This window comes from Plecotus auritus (assembly GCF_963455305.1).
Source record: "Plecotus auritus genome assembly, chromosome: 8".
NCBI classification, from domain to species: domain Eukaryota; kingdom Metazoa; phylum Chordata; class Mammalia; order Chiroptera; family Vespertilionidae; genus Plecotus; species Plecotus auritus.
Window position 1 is genome coordinate 45702900 of NC_137782.1, and position 14083 is coordinate 45716982.

A 14083-nucleotide genomic window follows, 5' to 3' on the forward strand; every position below is an offset into this window, starting at 1 on the left:
ATACTAGTTGCTTCCTTCCAGAGGGCTGCCCCATTCCACTGCTGACGACGGGTGACAGCAGTGACTGCAACCTCATGTGTCTCTGCCCCACACTCGCTGCTCTTGTGGGGTGAAGGTCTTGGCAGAGCCCGACCTTGAATCAGCTCGTGCACCATCGGTCATGGATGCTGCTGCACGGTTGTTTGATCAGTCACCCCTCACTGGCAGACATTCTAAGTTATGTGCTTTCAGTTCAGCATTTTTACTGTCACTGGAAATTTCCTATGATTTATGAAGATCATATTCTTCTGAATTTCAGGGTTGGTATCATTTTTCAGTTATGTCTCATTGTTGGGATTAGCAAGGAGTGAATATACAGATGTATTTCAGAAACTTTTGGGTGATTTTGATGATTTTAATCTTTGTCTACCTGGTCTCCCTGGAAATGTCGGACACAAGCTGTTTTTTTTTTCTACTTCAGTATCTGTGAATTTCATTTGTGAGCAACTAATATTACTTATGCCTCTAAATATTTTTGCTTATGTGTCTCTCCCTTTTTGCTTTTACCACCCTAATTAGAACTGTCACCCATCCTCTGCTATTGAACTATTCCAAATCTTGTTACAAAGAACCTCATTGATGGTTTCAAAGCTGTCACATGTGTCCCATTCTCACCTATTCTTCATGCAGTGGCCAGAAAAATTCCCCCACACTGAAATCAATCATGTTACACTCCTGCTTACACACCTTCCCAGATTTAATTTGTCTTTACCATCACCTGCCAAGTCACTACCTAACCAGGACCATCCCTATTTCCCCCGACTTACCCAATGACACTGAAGGTTGGTTTGTTTGCTTGCTTGCTTTTATATATGTGGATAATGTTAACTCACATGAAAAATGTACTTGAAAATAAGGTTGGGGTTCACGAGAGGTCCCCTCCACCCCACACACCTAGAGTCACATTTGAGATAGTCAGTTGTACTGTCTATCTTGGAGACATTTGAGGCTTATCTGTTTGCTTGCTTGTTTGTTGTTGTTTTGGATCCTCTTTTTACAGTCTTCAGAACTTCATGCCCAGGTCTCCGTTGCAACTCCCCACCTCGGCTTTGCTCTTCCCCTCACTGAAAAAAAAAAAAAAAGACCACAGATCAGCACAGGTGTTTACAACAGACATGATCTTCTGTGCTCTTGCAGATCTGTGGAGTTGTGCTTAGAGTCTTTTCGCAAGGCAGTGTATTCTTAGAATCATCTTACTTTCCCCCCAGCCAGATATATACATGCATGTGCTCATGCATACACACACACACACACGCACACGCACACACACACACAGACTTTAGCAATTTACTAGTAGTTGTTACTAGAAAGGTCTTCAGGATATCTTGTCTGTATTAATGCTGGACATAGAAATCCTCACAAACAATAATTTTATCTATAGATTAAAAACAGTTCAGAGTATACAGATTAACTTGAAAAAAATTTATGAAAATAACTTTCTATATAAAATACTAGTAAAAGTACCATTAGTTACATTTAGACATCAGGCACAAATAGTTATAATCTGATGTGTGTTTTCACACCATTCAATAAAAACATTTCTTGGGTTTTGGGATGAAATTTTGGGAAAATTGATGGTTTGCTCCACTTCTACCTGAAGTGCGTGTGAGGGGAGAAAATGGAGTGAGGAATGTGAAAAATGAAACTTCAAGTACTACTTACTCAGGAAGTTCAGCATTGCTGGCATTTTTCCCATTTGAGATAAAGTAGGATAATTACATAATATAGTGACAACAAAAATGAATATAAAGTCTGTACATCTTTAAATTTTTTGAGAAATAAAATGTATAGTGGAACAAAAACAGTGGAAGAAGGTCTTCAATGGTGGTGTCCTTCAAATAAACAAGAGTATAATAGGGAAAGTAAAGTCTTGTTGGGAAGTTAGGAGAGGTTGAAAGAAGGATTTTGTTAAAGCAGGAATTTTATAAAGCTCTGAAACTAAGAAGGAAATGAAGCCAAAGAACTAAAAAAAAATGTAGTGAAAGAGCAAATGATTGCAGAATAAAATGAGAAAAGACAGATCAATAAAGTCTATGCTAGATGCTAAAGTCTTAAGGCAATAGAAATATGTTTGGTAAGCATAGAAGGCAGCCAGGGCTTTCAAGCTAATCATGGAAATGTCTTTTAGAAGATTTGTGTCCTAATCCTCTTCAACGCATGGTCTCTGAAAATGTAGACAATAGCTCAAGTTCTCTGTTCTTTAGTTTGACAGTATGCAAAATGGGGTTAGTGATGCTTGTCACTTCCTGATGCACAAACTGCTATAAAGGTTAATAAAATACTTTACAGGTAGTGCTTGACTAACAAGTTAGTTTTAACAATTTTAAATAATATTGTTTGAAATAACTTTGCCTTCACACATTTATTTAACAGGAGATTCAGGTCATAAATTTGAAGGCACTCTAGTGGGTGTTATCAGGATGGATTGAACCATGAGTTGATCAGTGATGATGACAAAGAAAGTGGGAACATTTGTTTGTCTGGGTGTCAACAGTGATGAAGGATACGGGTGATGGTGCCAGGTGGCCTGGGTTCAGATCCCAACTCTGTATTTATTAGCTATGTGGGCAATTTGAATGAAAGATTTTGTGATTCATTTTCCTAATCAGTAAGCAGGAGATAGTATTAATACTTTCCAAATATAGCTCTGGTAAGCATTAAATCATATAAAGTACTTAGAACCACAGCAGTCATGGTAGAAGTATTGTTATTACATTACAAATAACAATGTGAATACAGGACTAGAGGGGTTAGAAAGCACAAATGTGTTTTATTTTTATAGATTTATGAAGAAATTGGTAATATAGGCTTATGTGATATTTTTATACTAATATTAATTCAAAGAAAATGATAAATCAGTGACCAGAATGAGTTCATTGTTTCCTAATGAACTTAATTTATTTATACTAGGGAATGCTTAATAGAATGCAATAATTCTGAAAGCTTGTGACATTAATTGGGAGAGTTAAATACGTATGTATGATGGATTTTGACTGAATTTATAATCTATGTTCCATGGTAAAACTAGATATACATTGAAGTTAGGTATATCTTTAGAAGTGAAAACATTAATATGGTAGTTTCATGTGGAAAAAGTTAGAACTTCACTTAAATCCTTATATTTTGTCATTTGCATGGCTAAAGAAAATCACTACAAGAACTGAAGCACATATATTACATTAGAGAGTTTTTCATTGATGTTTTGAAAAGTCCATCAAGTATAATTAATAATGAGTCTTTGGGCCTTATAAATTTTATAAACTGGAGATAAAAATGCTTTCTTTTTCTTCAAGAAGGTATTTCAAAGTCTCATTACTGTAATAATAATGCATAACTGAATTCTTAAAGAAAAAAAGACATCATATATTTGTATCCTCATTACATCATCACTTTGATCATTGAGTCATTGTGACCTGAAATATCTAGTTAATGATAGAACTTCTATGGAGGTACTCCAATTTAGAGATTTTCTGAGAAAGAAAGGAAAAGGAGATCCTAAATCCTTAAGAAGGTTAATTTAATTATTAACTAAAAGAAAAAGAACAAGTTCATTCAGCCTACTTAGGAAGCATATTCTAGCATCATAAAAATTACACACATATGTAGAAATTACATATATATAGAACCGTTAGTAATGAACTTTTAATAAGAGAACCTTAATGTTAATTTAATGAGAAAAACCAAATGAAGAATGTAACATCATGAACCTTTAACAGATTTTCTAATTAGATACCATTAAGGAGACTATTAGATGAATTAAAATTGAGCCTTTCATTAGCTGCCAAAAATATACCCTTTAATTTATAATGAAATGGTTATAGGCCAAAACACTCACCTGAGCAATAGATGGAAAGTAGATCTAAATTGTCTGGAATCCATGTCTGTCATTTCATTATAGTTCCAGCTCCCTCAGATAAGAGTGGATACCTAACACCATTCGTTTGTTGAAAACTTCTAAACAGAGAATGAGGCAAACTAGTTTTCTTAAGCTTTGGTTCATGGAGATAGATAAATGGTTCATGAAGTCTTTGAGAATGTTTGAAATTTTGGTTTTTGAAAAAGTAAGATATTTTATAAGTTGAAAAATATTTTTAATGGTAATTTCCTGGGTTTTTTTTAGGTCAGCTTCTAAAACTAAAGAAGGCATGAATGAAGCCCTCTGGGATATTTGAGGTATGCACTTACTCTTTAATTAACAGGGGTCTGCATAATATTCAAGTGTGAGAGATGAAGCAATGTTCAGTGGCTGTTTTCCTGATACTTAAAATAAAGAACAGTCACTGAAGTCTAACTGTTAGTACTAGTAAAGATAAACATGTAACAAACACTCAATGTTCCTAATAACAATTACATATATTTACCAATGAATTTCTTATAATCCTATCTAATAAAAGAGTAATATGCAAATTAACCATCACTCCCCTACACCCAGGGGCCACGCCCACCAGCCAATCAGGAGCAAATATGCAAATAAACCCAACCAAGATGGCTACGGCCACAGAGAGCAGGAGGGAGGCTTGGGTTTCCCCGGCAATGGAGGAAGCCAAGCTTTCCGCCTGCCTTTGCCGGCCCAGGCCTCCACTCAAGACTACAAAGTTTCAATGATAGAAGATACATAAAACCAAACAGAAATGGCAGCAGCCACGTAGCTGGAAAGAGCAGGAGGCTAGAGTTGCCCCCGGTGATGGAGGAAGCCAAGCTTTCCGCACACCCTGGCTGGCCCAGGCCTCCGCTTAAGGCTACAAAGTTTCAATTATAGAAGATACATAAATCCCAAGAGAAATGGCTGCTGCCACGGAGCAGGCAGAAGGCTTGGCTCTGCTCCAGGCTACAAAGTTTCAATTGTAGAAGATAAATAAACCCCAGATACCAGGGCCTCATCTTGGGTCTCCAGGGGGTGAGGCCGGCCTGCAAACCACCATAGGCCCCTCTCCCAGGCCGCCCCACACCCCAAGGGAACCCCCACCCTGATCTGGGACACCCTTCAGGGCAAACCAGCTGGCCCCCACCCATGCACCAGGCCTCTATCCTATCTAATAAAAGAGTAAAATGCAGATTGACCATCACTCCAACATACAAGATGGCTGCCCCCATGTGGTCAAAGATCCTGCCCCCATGTGGACACCAGATGGCCACCACAAGATAGCCAGCAGGGGAGGGCAGTGAGGGGTGACCAGGCCTGCAGAGGAGGGAAGTTGGGGGCAACCAGGCCTGCAGGAAAAGGCAGTTGGAGGGACCCAGGTCTGCAGGGGAGAGCAGTTGGGGGAGACCAGGCCTGCAGGGGAGGGCAGTTAGGGGCAAACAGGCTGGCAGGGGAGCAGTTAGGCATCAATCAGGCTGGCAGGGGAGTGGTTAGGGGGTGATCAGGCTGGCAGGCAGAAGTGGTTAGGGGCAATCAGGAAGGCAGTCAGGCGAGCAGTTGGGAGCCAGCAGTCCTGGATTGTGAGAGGGATGTCCGACTGCCCGTTTAGGCCCGATCCCAGTGGGCATTCGGACATCCCTCGAGGGGTCCCAGATTGGAGAGGGTGCAGGCTGGGCTGAGGGACACCCCCCTCCCTTGCACGAATTTCATGCACTGGGCCTCTAGTTAAATATAAAAATATATATAACAACAAGATTTGCAACCCCATAAATGTATTTACATAATTCTCTTTCATGCTTAATTCACCTGTACCTGCTCTTTTGGCCAATGCTCGGTTAACTTTCGCTAAATTTTCTGAGTGCAGATTCCCTATTGAACAGACCAGAATGAGTGGAATCTAAACATGCTTCCACCCATGATCTCAGCTCAACAATCTGGTGTCTCACCTTGGACAAATGATGCTCCTGCGGGATTGTGCAAAGGGTATGGACTTGTTGAATGAGTCAGATGTTAGGCTACAGTACCATTGTCATAAACCAGGTCAAACTCGGCAACAGAAAAACATCAAAAGCAGATAGATCTGTGAAAGCACGAATCCCATCTAATATGCCAGATTTATAAATATTTTAATTTTATAACTTTAAATCTCTTAATACTCATGTCATACTCAGTACGTGCTTTTATTTTTTAATTATTTTTTTAAAGTTTCAAATACAGTTTACATTCAATATTATTCTATACTAGAGGCCTGGTGCACGAAATTCGTGCACGGGGGAGGGGGGGTTTCCCTCAGCCCAGCCTGCACCCTCTCCAATTTGGGACCCGTTTAGTGCAGCCAGACATCCCTCTCACAATCCAGGACTGCTGGCTCCCAACTGCTCGCCTGACTGCCTTCCTGATTGCCCCTATATGCTTCTGCCTGCCAGCCTGGTCACCCCCTAACCACTCCCCTGCCAGCCTGATTGATGCCTAACTGCTCCCCTGCCAGCCTGTTTGCCTCTAACTGCCCTCCCCTGCAGGCCTGGTCACCCCTAACTGCCCTCCCCTGCAGGCCTGGTCACCCCTAACTGCCCTCCCCTGCAGGCCTAGTCCCCCCCAACTGCCTTTCCCTGCAGGCCTGGTCGCCCCCAACTTCCCTCCTCTGCCGGCTTGGTCACCCCCAACTGCCCTCCCTTGCAGGCTTGCTTGCCCCCAACTGCCCTCCCTTGCAGGCCTGGTCCCTCCCAACTGCCCTCCCTTGCAGGCCTGGTCCCTCCCAACTGCCTCCCCTGCTGGCCATCTTGTGGTGGCCATCTGGAGTCCACATGGGGGCAGGATCTTTGACCACATGGGGGCAGCCATCTTGTGTGTTGGAGTGATGGTCAATCTGCATATTACTCTTTTATTAGATAGGATAGAGGCCTGGTGCATGGGTGGGGGCCAGCTGGTTTGCCCTGAAGGGTGTCCCAGATCAGGGTGGGGGTTCCCTTGGGGTGTGGGGTGGCCTGGGTGAGGGGCCTGTGGTGGTTTGCAGGCCGGCCACGCCCCCTGGAGACCCAAGATGAGGCCCTGGTATCTGGGGTTTATTTATCTTCTACAATTGAAACTTTGTAGCCTGGAGCAGAGCCAAGCCTTCTGCCTGCTCCGTGGCAGCAGCCATTTCTATTGGGATTTATGTATCTTCTATAATTGAAACTTTGTAGCCTTAAGCGGAGGCCAGGGCTGGCCAGGGTGTGTGGAAAGCTTGGCTTCCTCCACCACCGGGGACAACCCTGGCCTCCTGCTCTTTCCAGCTCTGTGGCTGCCCCCATTTCTGTTTGGATTTATGTATCTTCTATCATTGAAACTTTGTAGCCTTGAGTGGAGGCCTAGGCCGGCAAGGGCAGGTGGAAAGCTTGGCTTCCTCCATTGCTGGGGAAACCCAAGCCTCCTTCCTGCTCTCTGTGGCCGTAGCCATCTTGGTTGGGTTTATTTGCATATTCGCTCCTGATTGGCTAATGGGCGTGGCTTGTGGGCATGGCTTGTGGGTGTAGGGGAGTGATGGCTAATTTGCATATTACTCTTTTATTAGATAGGATTAGTTTCAGGTGTATAGCATAGTGGTAAGACAATCATATACTTCAAAGTGGTCCCCCTGATGTTTCCAGTACCCGCCTGGCATTGTACTTAGTCATTACAATATTATTGACTATATTCTATATGCTGTGATTTACAACACTGTGACTATTCTGTAACTATCAATTTGTACTTCTTAATCCCTTCATCTTTTTCATCCAGACACCCAACCTCCTTCCCCTCTGGTATCCATCAGTCTGTTCTCTGTATCAGTAGTCTGTTTCTATTTTCTTTGTTTTAGAGATTTCACATATAACTGAAATAATATGTATTTTTCTTTCTCTGTCTGACTTATTTCAGTTCCATTTTTTTATTTTTTGAGGATCCTCCATATTGTTTTCCAAAGTGGTTTTACCAATCTGCAATAGTGCATGAGGGTTCTTTTTTCTCCACATCATCACCAACACTTATTGTTTGTTGATTTATTGATGATAGCCATTCTGGCAGATCTCAGGTGTCATCTCCTTGTGGTTTTGATTTGCATTTCTCTGGTGATTAGTGATGTTGGCCGTATGTATGTCCTCTTTGGAGAAGTGTCTATTCAGTTCCTCTTCCCACATTTTAATTAGGTGGTTTGTTTTTCTGGTGTTGAGTTCTTTAGTGACTACTTCAGTATGTGCTTTTAGAAGAATAGATATTTGTGCTGATCCATCCTATATAATAAAAGCCTAATATGCTAAGTGTCTGGTCGTCCGGTCAGCTGTTCAACCCATCAAAATGTAATATGCTAATGATATGCTAAGGCTGCTCAACTGCTCGCTATGATGTGCACTGACCACCAAGGGACAGACTCTCTGACCAGTAGGTTAGCTTGCTGCTGGGGTCCAGCCAATTGGGACTGAGCCAGATGGGCCAGACAGGCCCTGGAGCCCTCCCTCTGTTCCTCCCTGGCTGGCCAATCTCCCACATCCCTCCCCAGCCTGGTCATGTACTGGTGGGGTCCCTGGGCATGGCCTGTACCCTCTTGCAATCCGCGACCCCTCGAGGGATGTTGGAGAGCTGGTTTAGGCCCGACAGTGAAAAGACTGGTCGCTATGATGCACGCTGACCACCAGGGGGCAGACGCTCAATGCAGGAGCTGCCCCTGGTGGTCAGTGCACTCCCACAGTGGGAGCACTGTTCAGACAGGGTTCATGGCTGGTGAGCACAGCAGTGGTGGCGGGAGCCTCTCCTGCTTCCGTGGCAGCGCTAGGGATGTCCAACTGACAGTTGGACATCCCCCGAGGGCTCCTGGACTGTGAGAGGGTGCAGGCTGGGCTGAGGGACCCCCCCCCCCCCCGCCAAGTGCACGAATTTTGTGCACCAGGCCTCTAGTTGATATATGTATGGCTATGTAATGGACCAGTTAGCATAGATTCTGGTTACTTCATTTGTGGGTATAGTACTTCCTCTCTAAACTCATAGGAAGCTGCATCTCTGGAAATCTATTTGCCAATATATATAAGTAATTATTAGCTGGAGCAGAACTCCAAGTACCAGCAGGGTGTGTCTCTATTTTTCTATAATCATTTCCAGTTCATCTACCAGTTACCTATAGTTTCAGCAGAAGAAACGATTTTTCTTCAATTCCAGGATTTATATCAGTTCAGTATATTTCATAATTTCTCAAAAGTTGTTTCCCTTCACCTGGCATTGGCCTGGCGGCTGCCTGGACACCCTGCCATGGGAAGAGGGAAGTCACTGTCCTGCTGGCTCTGCCATGTCTTCACCCTCTTGCTCTTCAATTTTTCTTGAATAACTGCTCTTCAAGAAGGGACAGACTTCAAAATCAAAAGACAAATATTATTCTATTTGTCAGATATATTATACATGTTGTTGGTTAATAATGACAATGGCTCTACTAAAAGATATTATTTCTGAGTTCCTCAGAAGCCAAAGTCCTTTATTTTAATGTATGTAAATGTCTTCATGTGAATTGTATTTATCCTTATTTAAGAAGTCCTTTCCTATCATAGGTCATAAAGCTGTGTTTCTATATTGTCTTTGAAAATGTTGTTTCTGAATTTTAATATATAAGCATTCATTTTGAGATAGGTTTAAATCCAGTTTTAGTTTTCCATGTGGATTCTGAATTGACCCAATATCATTCATTGTACACACCATATTTCCCTGCTCACCTGCAAATCCGGGTTTGTCATTAATCAAATCTCAATTTGGGATTTGTCCCTTTTGGGGCTCTTTATTTTTCCATCCATTTGCTTATCCTTGTCCTAATATTACATTATCCTAATTCATAAAAATGACACATTAATTCTTGATAAAGTTTAAGAAAAATTCCTTCACCTTGTTCTCTTGTTCTAAGTCCTTTGAACCTTCTCATAAATTTTAATATATGTTTTTCAATTATGCACTCACACACATGCACCCTGGCAATATTTTTACTGGAATTACATTAAGTCAATAGATCAATTGGGTTAGAAATAATATTTATATAGTAATAGCAGCGAGGGTTCACCAGAGAAACAAATCCAACAGGGTGTGTGTGTGTGTGTGTGTGTGTGTGTGTGTGTGTTGGGGAGAGAAAGGAAGGGAGACAGAAAGAGGGAGAGAAAGGGAGAGAAAACTGGCCAAAAACCCCCGAAGATTTGGTACTGCAGGTAGAGTTTGAAAATGTTCTTCTGGTGTAGCCCTCTTTCTCTGGGGTGGGAGTTCTCTTTTCCTTAACACCTTCAACCAAATGGATGAGATCACAAACATTATGGAGAGTAATTTGCTTTATTCAAACTCTCCTGATTTAAACATTAATCTCATCTAAAAACATCTTTGCAGCAACACCCAGACCTGCTTGACCAAATATCATTTATTACATATTATTCCAAGTAGGAGTTTTGGGGTGTTTTTTTGGTTTAGTGTTTTTCTGAGTTAATGCATCAGTTTTTCTATTTGGCAATTGAAAGTGACCTGAGAAGACAGATCTCACAGAGGAGAGGACTTCATTTTTTTTTTTTTTTTGGATTAAGGTCCACAGACTGCCTGTTTCCCCATCCATCCCAATTTTTACTCCAAAGTCGTCATGACATAGTTAGACTGGGCCCAGATAAACTTTCTGCCAGAATCTGCTATTTAAAAGCATGGCTCTGTGTTGGAGAGAATGCAGTCACTGTATTCAGCTATCTGCCTGCACACTCCCCTAATTCCATGGAAGAGACCGGGGTTTTGGAATATCTCTCTTTCTTTTTCCTAATTTTATGCCAATTACTTACTGACTGCCAGAGAATGAACTAATAGGTAAATAAACATTGGCAAAGGTAAATTTAGATTGGCCATGTTTACCTCCACCAATCTAGAAGGGACTGCTATGCCACTATCTAACTCATACATGTTTAATTATATTCTAACTATTTTGGTCTATTTGCTTGGCAAACTGGATGTGATGATGAACATTTATATGTCCCTTGCTAAAAAGTACAATGGCATATTTGGACTCATGACCTCAGTTGCATAGTCATTTACAATTTATTTGTGTCTTACATATCATGAAGCTAATCATGTCTAGAAACTTGGATGCCAGGAAGAGAGGAGATATAATGGAGGTCTCTTCACAGTCATTTAGAAATGAAGGATTAGAATTGAGTTATGATTTTTAAAAGAAAAATATTTAAAATGATATGCTATAATATCTTCAACAATTAACAAAAGGACATAGTGCTCGCTGCCGGGGCACATATTAAATTGGAACGATACAGAGAAGATTAGCATGACCCCTAAGCAAGGATGACATGCAAATTCGTGAGGCAGTCCATATTTTTTTTAAAAAGGAAAGTATATAAATAGGTCTAAAATATGTTTACAATAATGTGCCCTCATTAAAAACCAAAGAAATGCAAGTGCAAATGACATACATTTTTAAATTAGTCAAAAATGTAAAAACACACACACACACACACCACTCAGTAATAGTTGTCATTTAGGTAAACTCTATGTAGCAGTGACATTTCATGCAATATTTCTGAAGAGTGATTTTGCTAGCTATTAAAAGGCTTGGAAATGTAGATGCTATTTACATAGCGATTCTGTTTTAAGAAAGCAAACCCAAAGACATAAAGAAGAATGTGAACAAAATTTTAACATCAAGAGTATTAATCATAATGACAGGTCACTGTAAATGGTAAAAAACAAAAAGGAAAAAAAGTTATGCTACATGTATGCAATAAAATGCTTTGAAACCGTATAATATATGAAATGAAAATAAGAAGCATGGTATACACATAGCTTTGGTTTATACTGACATGCAGTGAAAATTATGGGCCTTTTACAATGCTAATTTCAGAGACATTTCTCAAAAAGTCCTCAATATATTTTTGGATGTATCATATTAGACTTGAGTAACGTTAGTGACCCCCCTTCCCAAAAAATGAAATTCAGTTTTGATATAAACTACTGGCAGGACCAAAAGTAACATTAATAATAAAAGTATAAAGTCCTCATTAGGAGAGCACTCTGTGGAGATTTGGATTGTTAGAGAGAAATGAGTCTTAGGTAACTATATCTAATACAACAGCTCAAGATAGATAGTAAGCAAAAGTAAAAAAAAAAAATTACGACAGAGCCTCAACTGTGTAAGATAAGTGGATCCAGAAATTTTGTTTCCTGACCTCAAAATATGTAAAGGACACACTTTCAATTCCTGAAATATGCACACTTTTAAAAACTAACATTGTGCTTATTAATAAGATTCTGTGTCAGAATATGCTGAGTATGGCATCTGCAAATGATTAAAATCCAATTATCCCTGTCAATTAGGAAGAGGCTGTCTATCTTCCACATATGCTGGAAAGGGGCTCAGCACTTTGGAATCAAGGTTTCCACAAATTGTGAAATCTCAAGACAGGGCACTTCATCATTCCGTTTTTCTTTTACTTTCATAAAACTAGAGGATATTTATGGAATCTGGCACATAGAAAGATTCAATGAAATAAATCCAGTAAAAAACATAAAATAGCACTTATCCATTGTAAGCAATGGATTATTAGCGATTTAAAGTTTGCTCTATTTTCCCTTTGCACTATTTTGCAAATTTGTTATACTTCACCACTCCATCTAACCTCTGTCCTGTGTCTGTGCGCATTAAGGGATTTGCAGCAGGGCAAATGTGTTTTTCCTTAGTTGCAGTTTCTAGAATATTATGGGAAGCACTGGAAAAATATCAGGGCACACCTTGTCCAAGCCCCAAACTAGGTGACTTAGATGCATGGGAGTCATTTGTGCAACCGGTTGCAGTTGAGGTTCTATAGAGCCCAGAGTGAGGTCCACATTTCTATGTTTCTATCAGATTCTCACATGATGTTGGTGCTGCCAGATGAGACTATGCTGACATAGAGGAAGTGCCTATTTCCACACTGATTAGTGACGTGCGTTTAGGAGATGTGGGACCATCCTCTCCCCTAATTCCTTTAGTCAGTAACTAAAGGATGATCATAGCAATTATTCCTTCAGGCTAATTATTATCTTCTCTTTATCATTTGCCCTTTTAACATAGTTTTGGTTCGAAGGGGTTTTATGGAAATGGAAATGTATATTTTCTTATATAATAGAATATAACAACCAGGTTAAAGTGAGTAATGAGCAAACGTGGAAAAAATAGTAAGGCTTAAAAGTATAGGATGAAATCATTTGTAAGTTTAGTATCTCACTGGCTTTCAGAAATTTACACTTTGTTTCTTAGAAGCTGATGATGGAGTAAACAATTCAGTTGCCTTGAAGCTCAGGAACTTCCTAAGAGAAGGTTTGGTCAGGACAGCACAGCTATTTCTGTCTATGAATCCGAGAGAAAATATTCCCAGGGGTTCCTATCAGGAAGAAGCTTAGTGACTTGCAAACAACAGGATCATCAACACCTTTGGTCCTAATATGAAGAAAAGCAATGAGTGTTCTAGAATTGTTTCTTAGAAGTTTCCTCTTTGTAAGCTGATGGAAAAATGCTAAAGCATAGCTTGATAAATGCCAAAATAATGTGATCCTGGTGTACATTCTTTAGCCAAGAGAGTTGATATAATATATGAGAGAGAGAGGGAGAGAGAGAGAGAGAGAGAGAGAGAGAGAACCTCCCACTGGAATTCTTTATTCCTGATATAGATTTCCTTGGTGAAGTCTTAGGGCAGTGTGATAAAGAATTTTCTCTTACTTGGGGGAGGATGAATCTTGTTCTCTTCAGACTCTGCAATGGTTGGATGAGGCCCATCTTCATGCTTCCAATCTAGACATATAAATAAGATGTGTAATTCAGAAACTGATAAGAACTGTAATTCAATCTGTTGTACTTTACTGGAACAAATGTTGATCTCACCCCAAAACACCCTACCAAATGTCCTGCACCCTGTGTCCCACACAAGTCAGTTAATAAAATTAACCACCCCAGAATAGAGAAAGGCAAAATTGAATGCCTGCTGATTCCTGTGATGGATAAGCCTGCTCTTTCATCTCATTGGCCCAAACTCTGTCACATGGCTACACCTAGCTGTATGGGTGATTAGGAAACTGAAATTTTTAGCCAGACTTATTGCCATCTCAAAAAAACTAGGACTCTTTTAATTCACAGTGTCCTTAGTCTATCTATAATAATAAAAGCATAATATGCTAATTAGACCA

General features: G+C 40.4%; 2 long non-coding RNA genes across 2 annotated transcripts in view; one reads left to right on the forward strand and one right to left on the reverse strand.

The window, feature by feature from the left end:
* The window catches only part of LOC308257279, a 330605-nt gene that overhangs the window by 203302 nt on the left and 113220 nt on the right, over positions 1 to 14083 (forward strand). Inside the window, exon 7 of the long non-coding RNA XR_013961548.1 lies at positions 4160 to 4212. This is a non-coding gene — a long non-coding RNA (uncharacterized lncRNA). The remainder of the gene's footprint in view (positions 1 to 4159; positions 4213 to 14083) is intronic.
* The window catches only part of LOC308257280, a 61309-nt gene that overhangs the window by 27071 nt on the left and 20155 nt on the right, over positions 1 to 14083 (reverse strand). The window contains exons 2-3 of the long non-coding RNA XR_013961549.1: positions 13620 to 13691; positions 934 to 1103 (exon numbers count right to left, since the gene is read on the reverse strand). This is a non-coding gene — a long non-coding RNA (uncharacterized lncRNA). The remainder of the gene's footprint in view (positions 1 to 933; positions 1104 to 13619; positions 13692 to 14083) is intronic.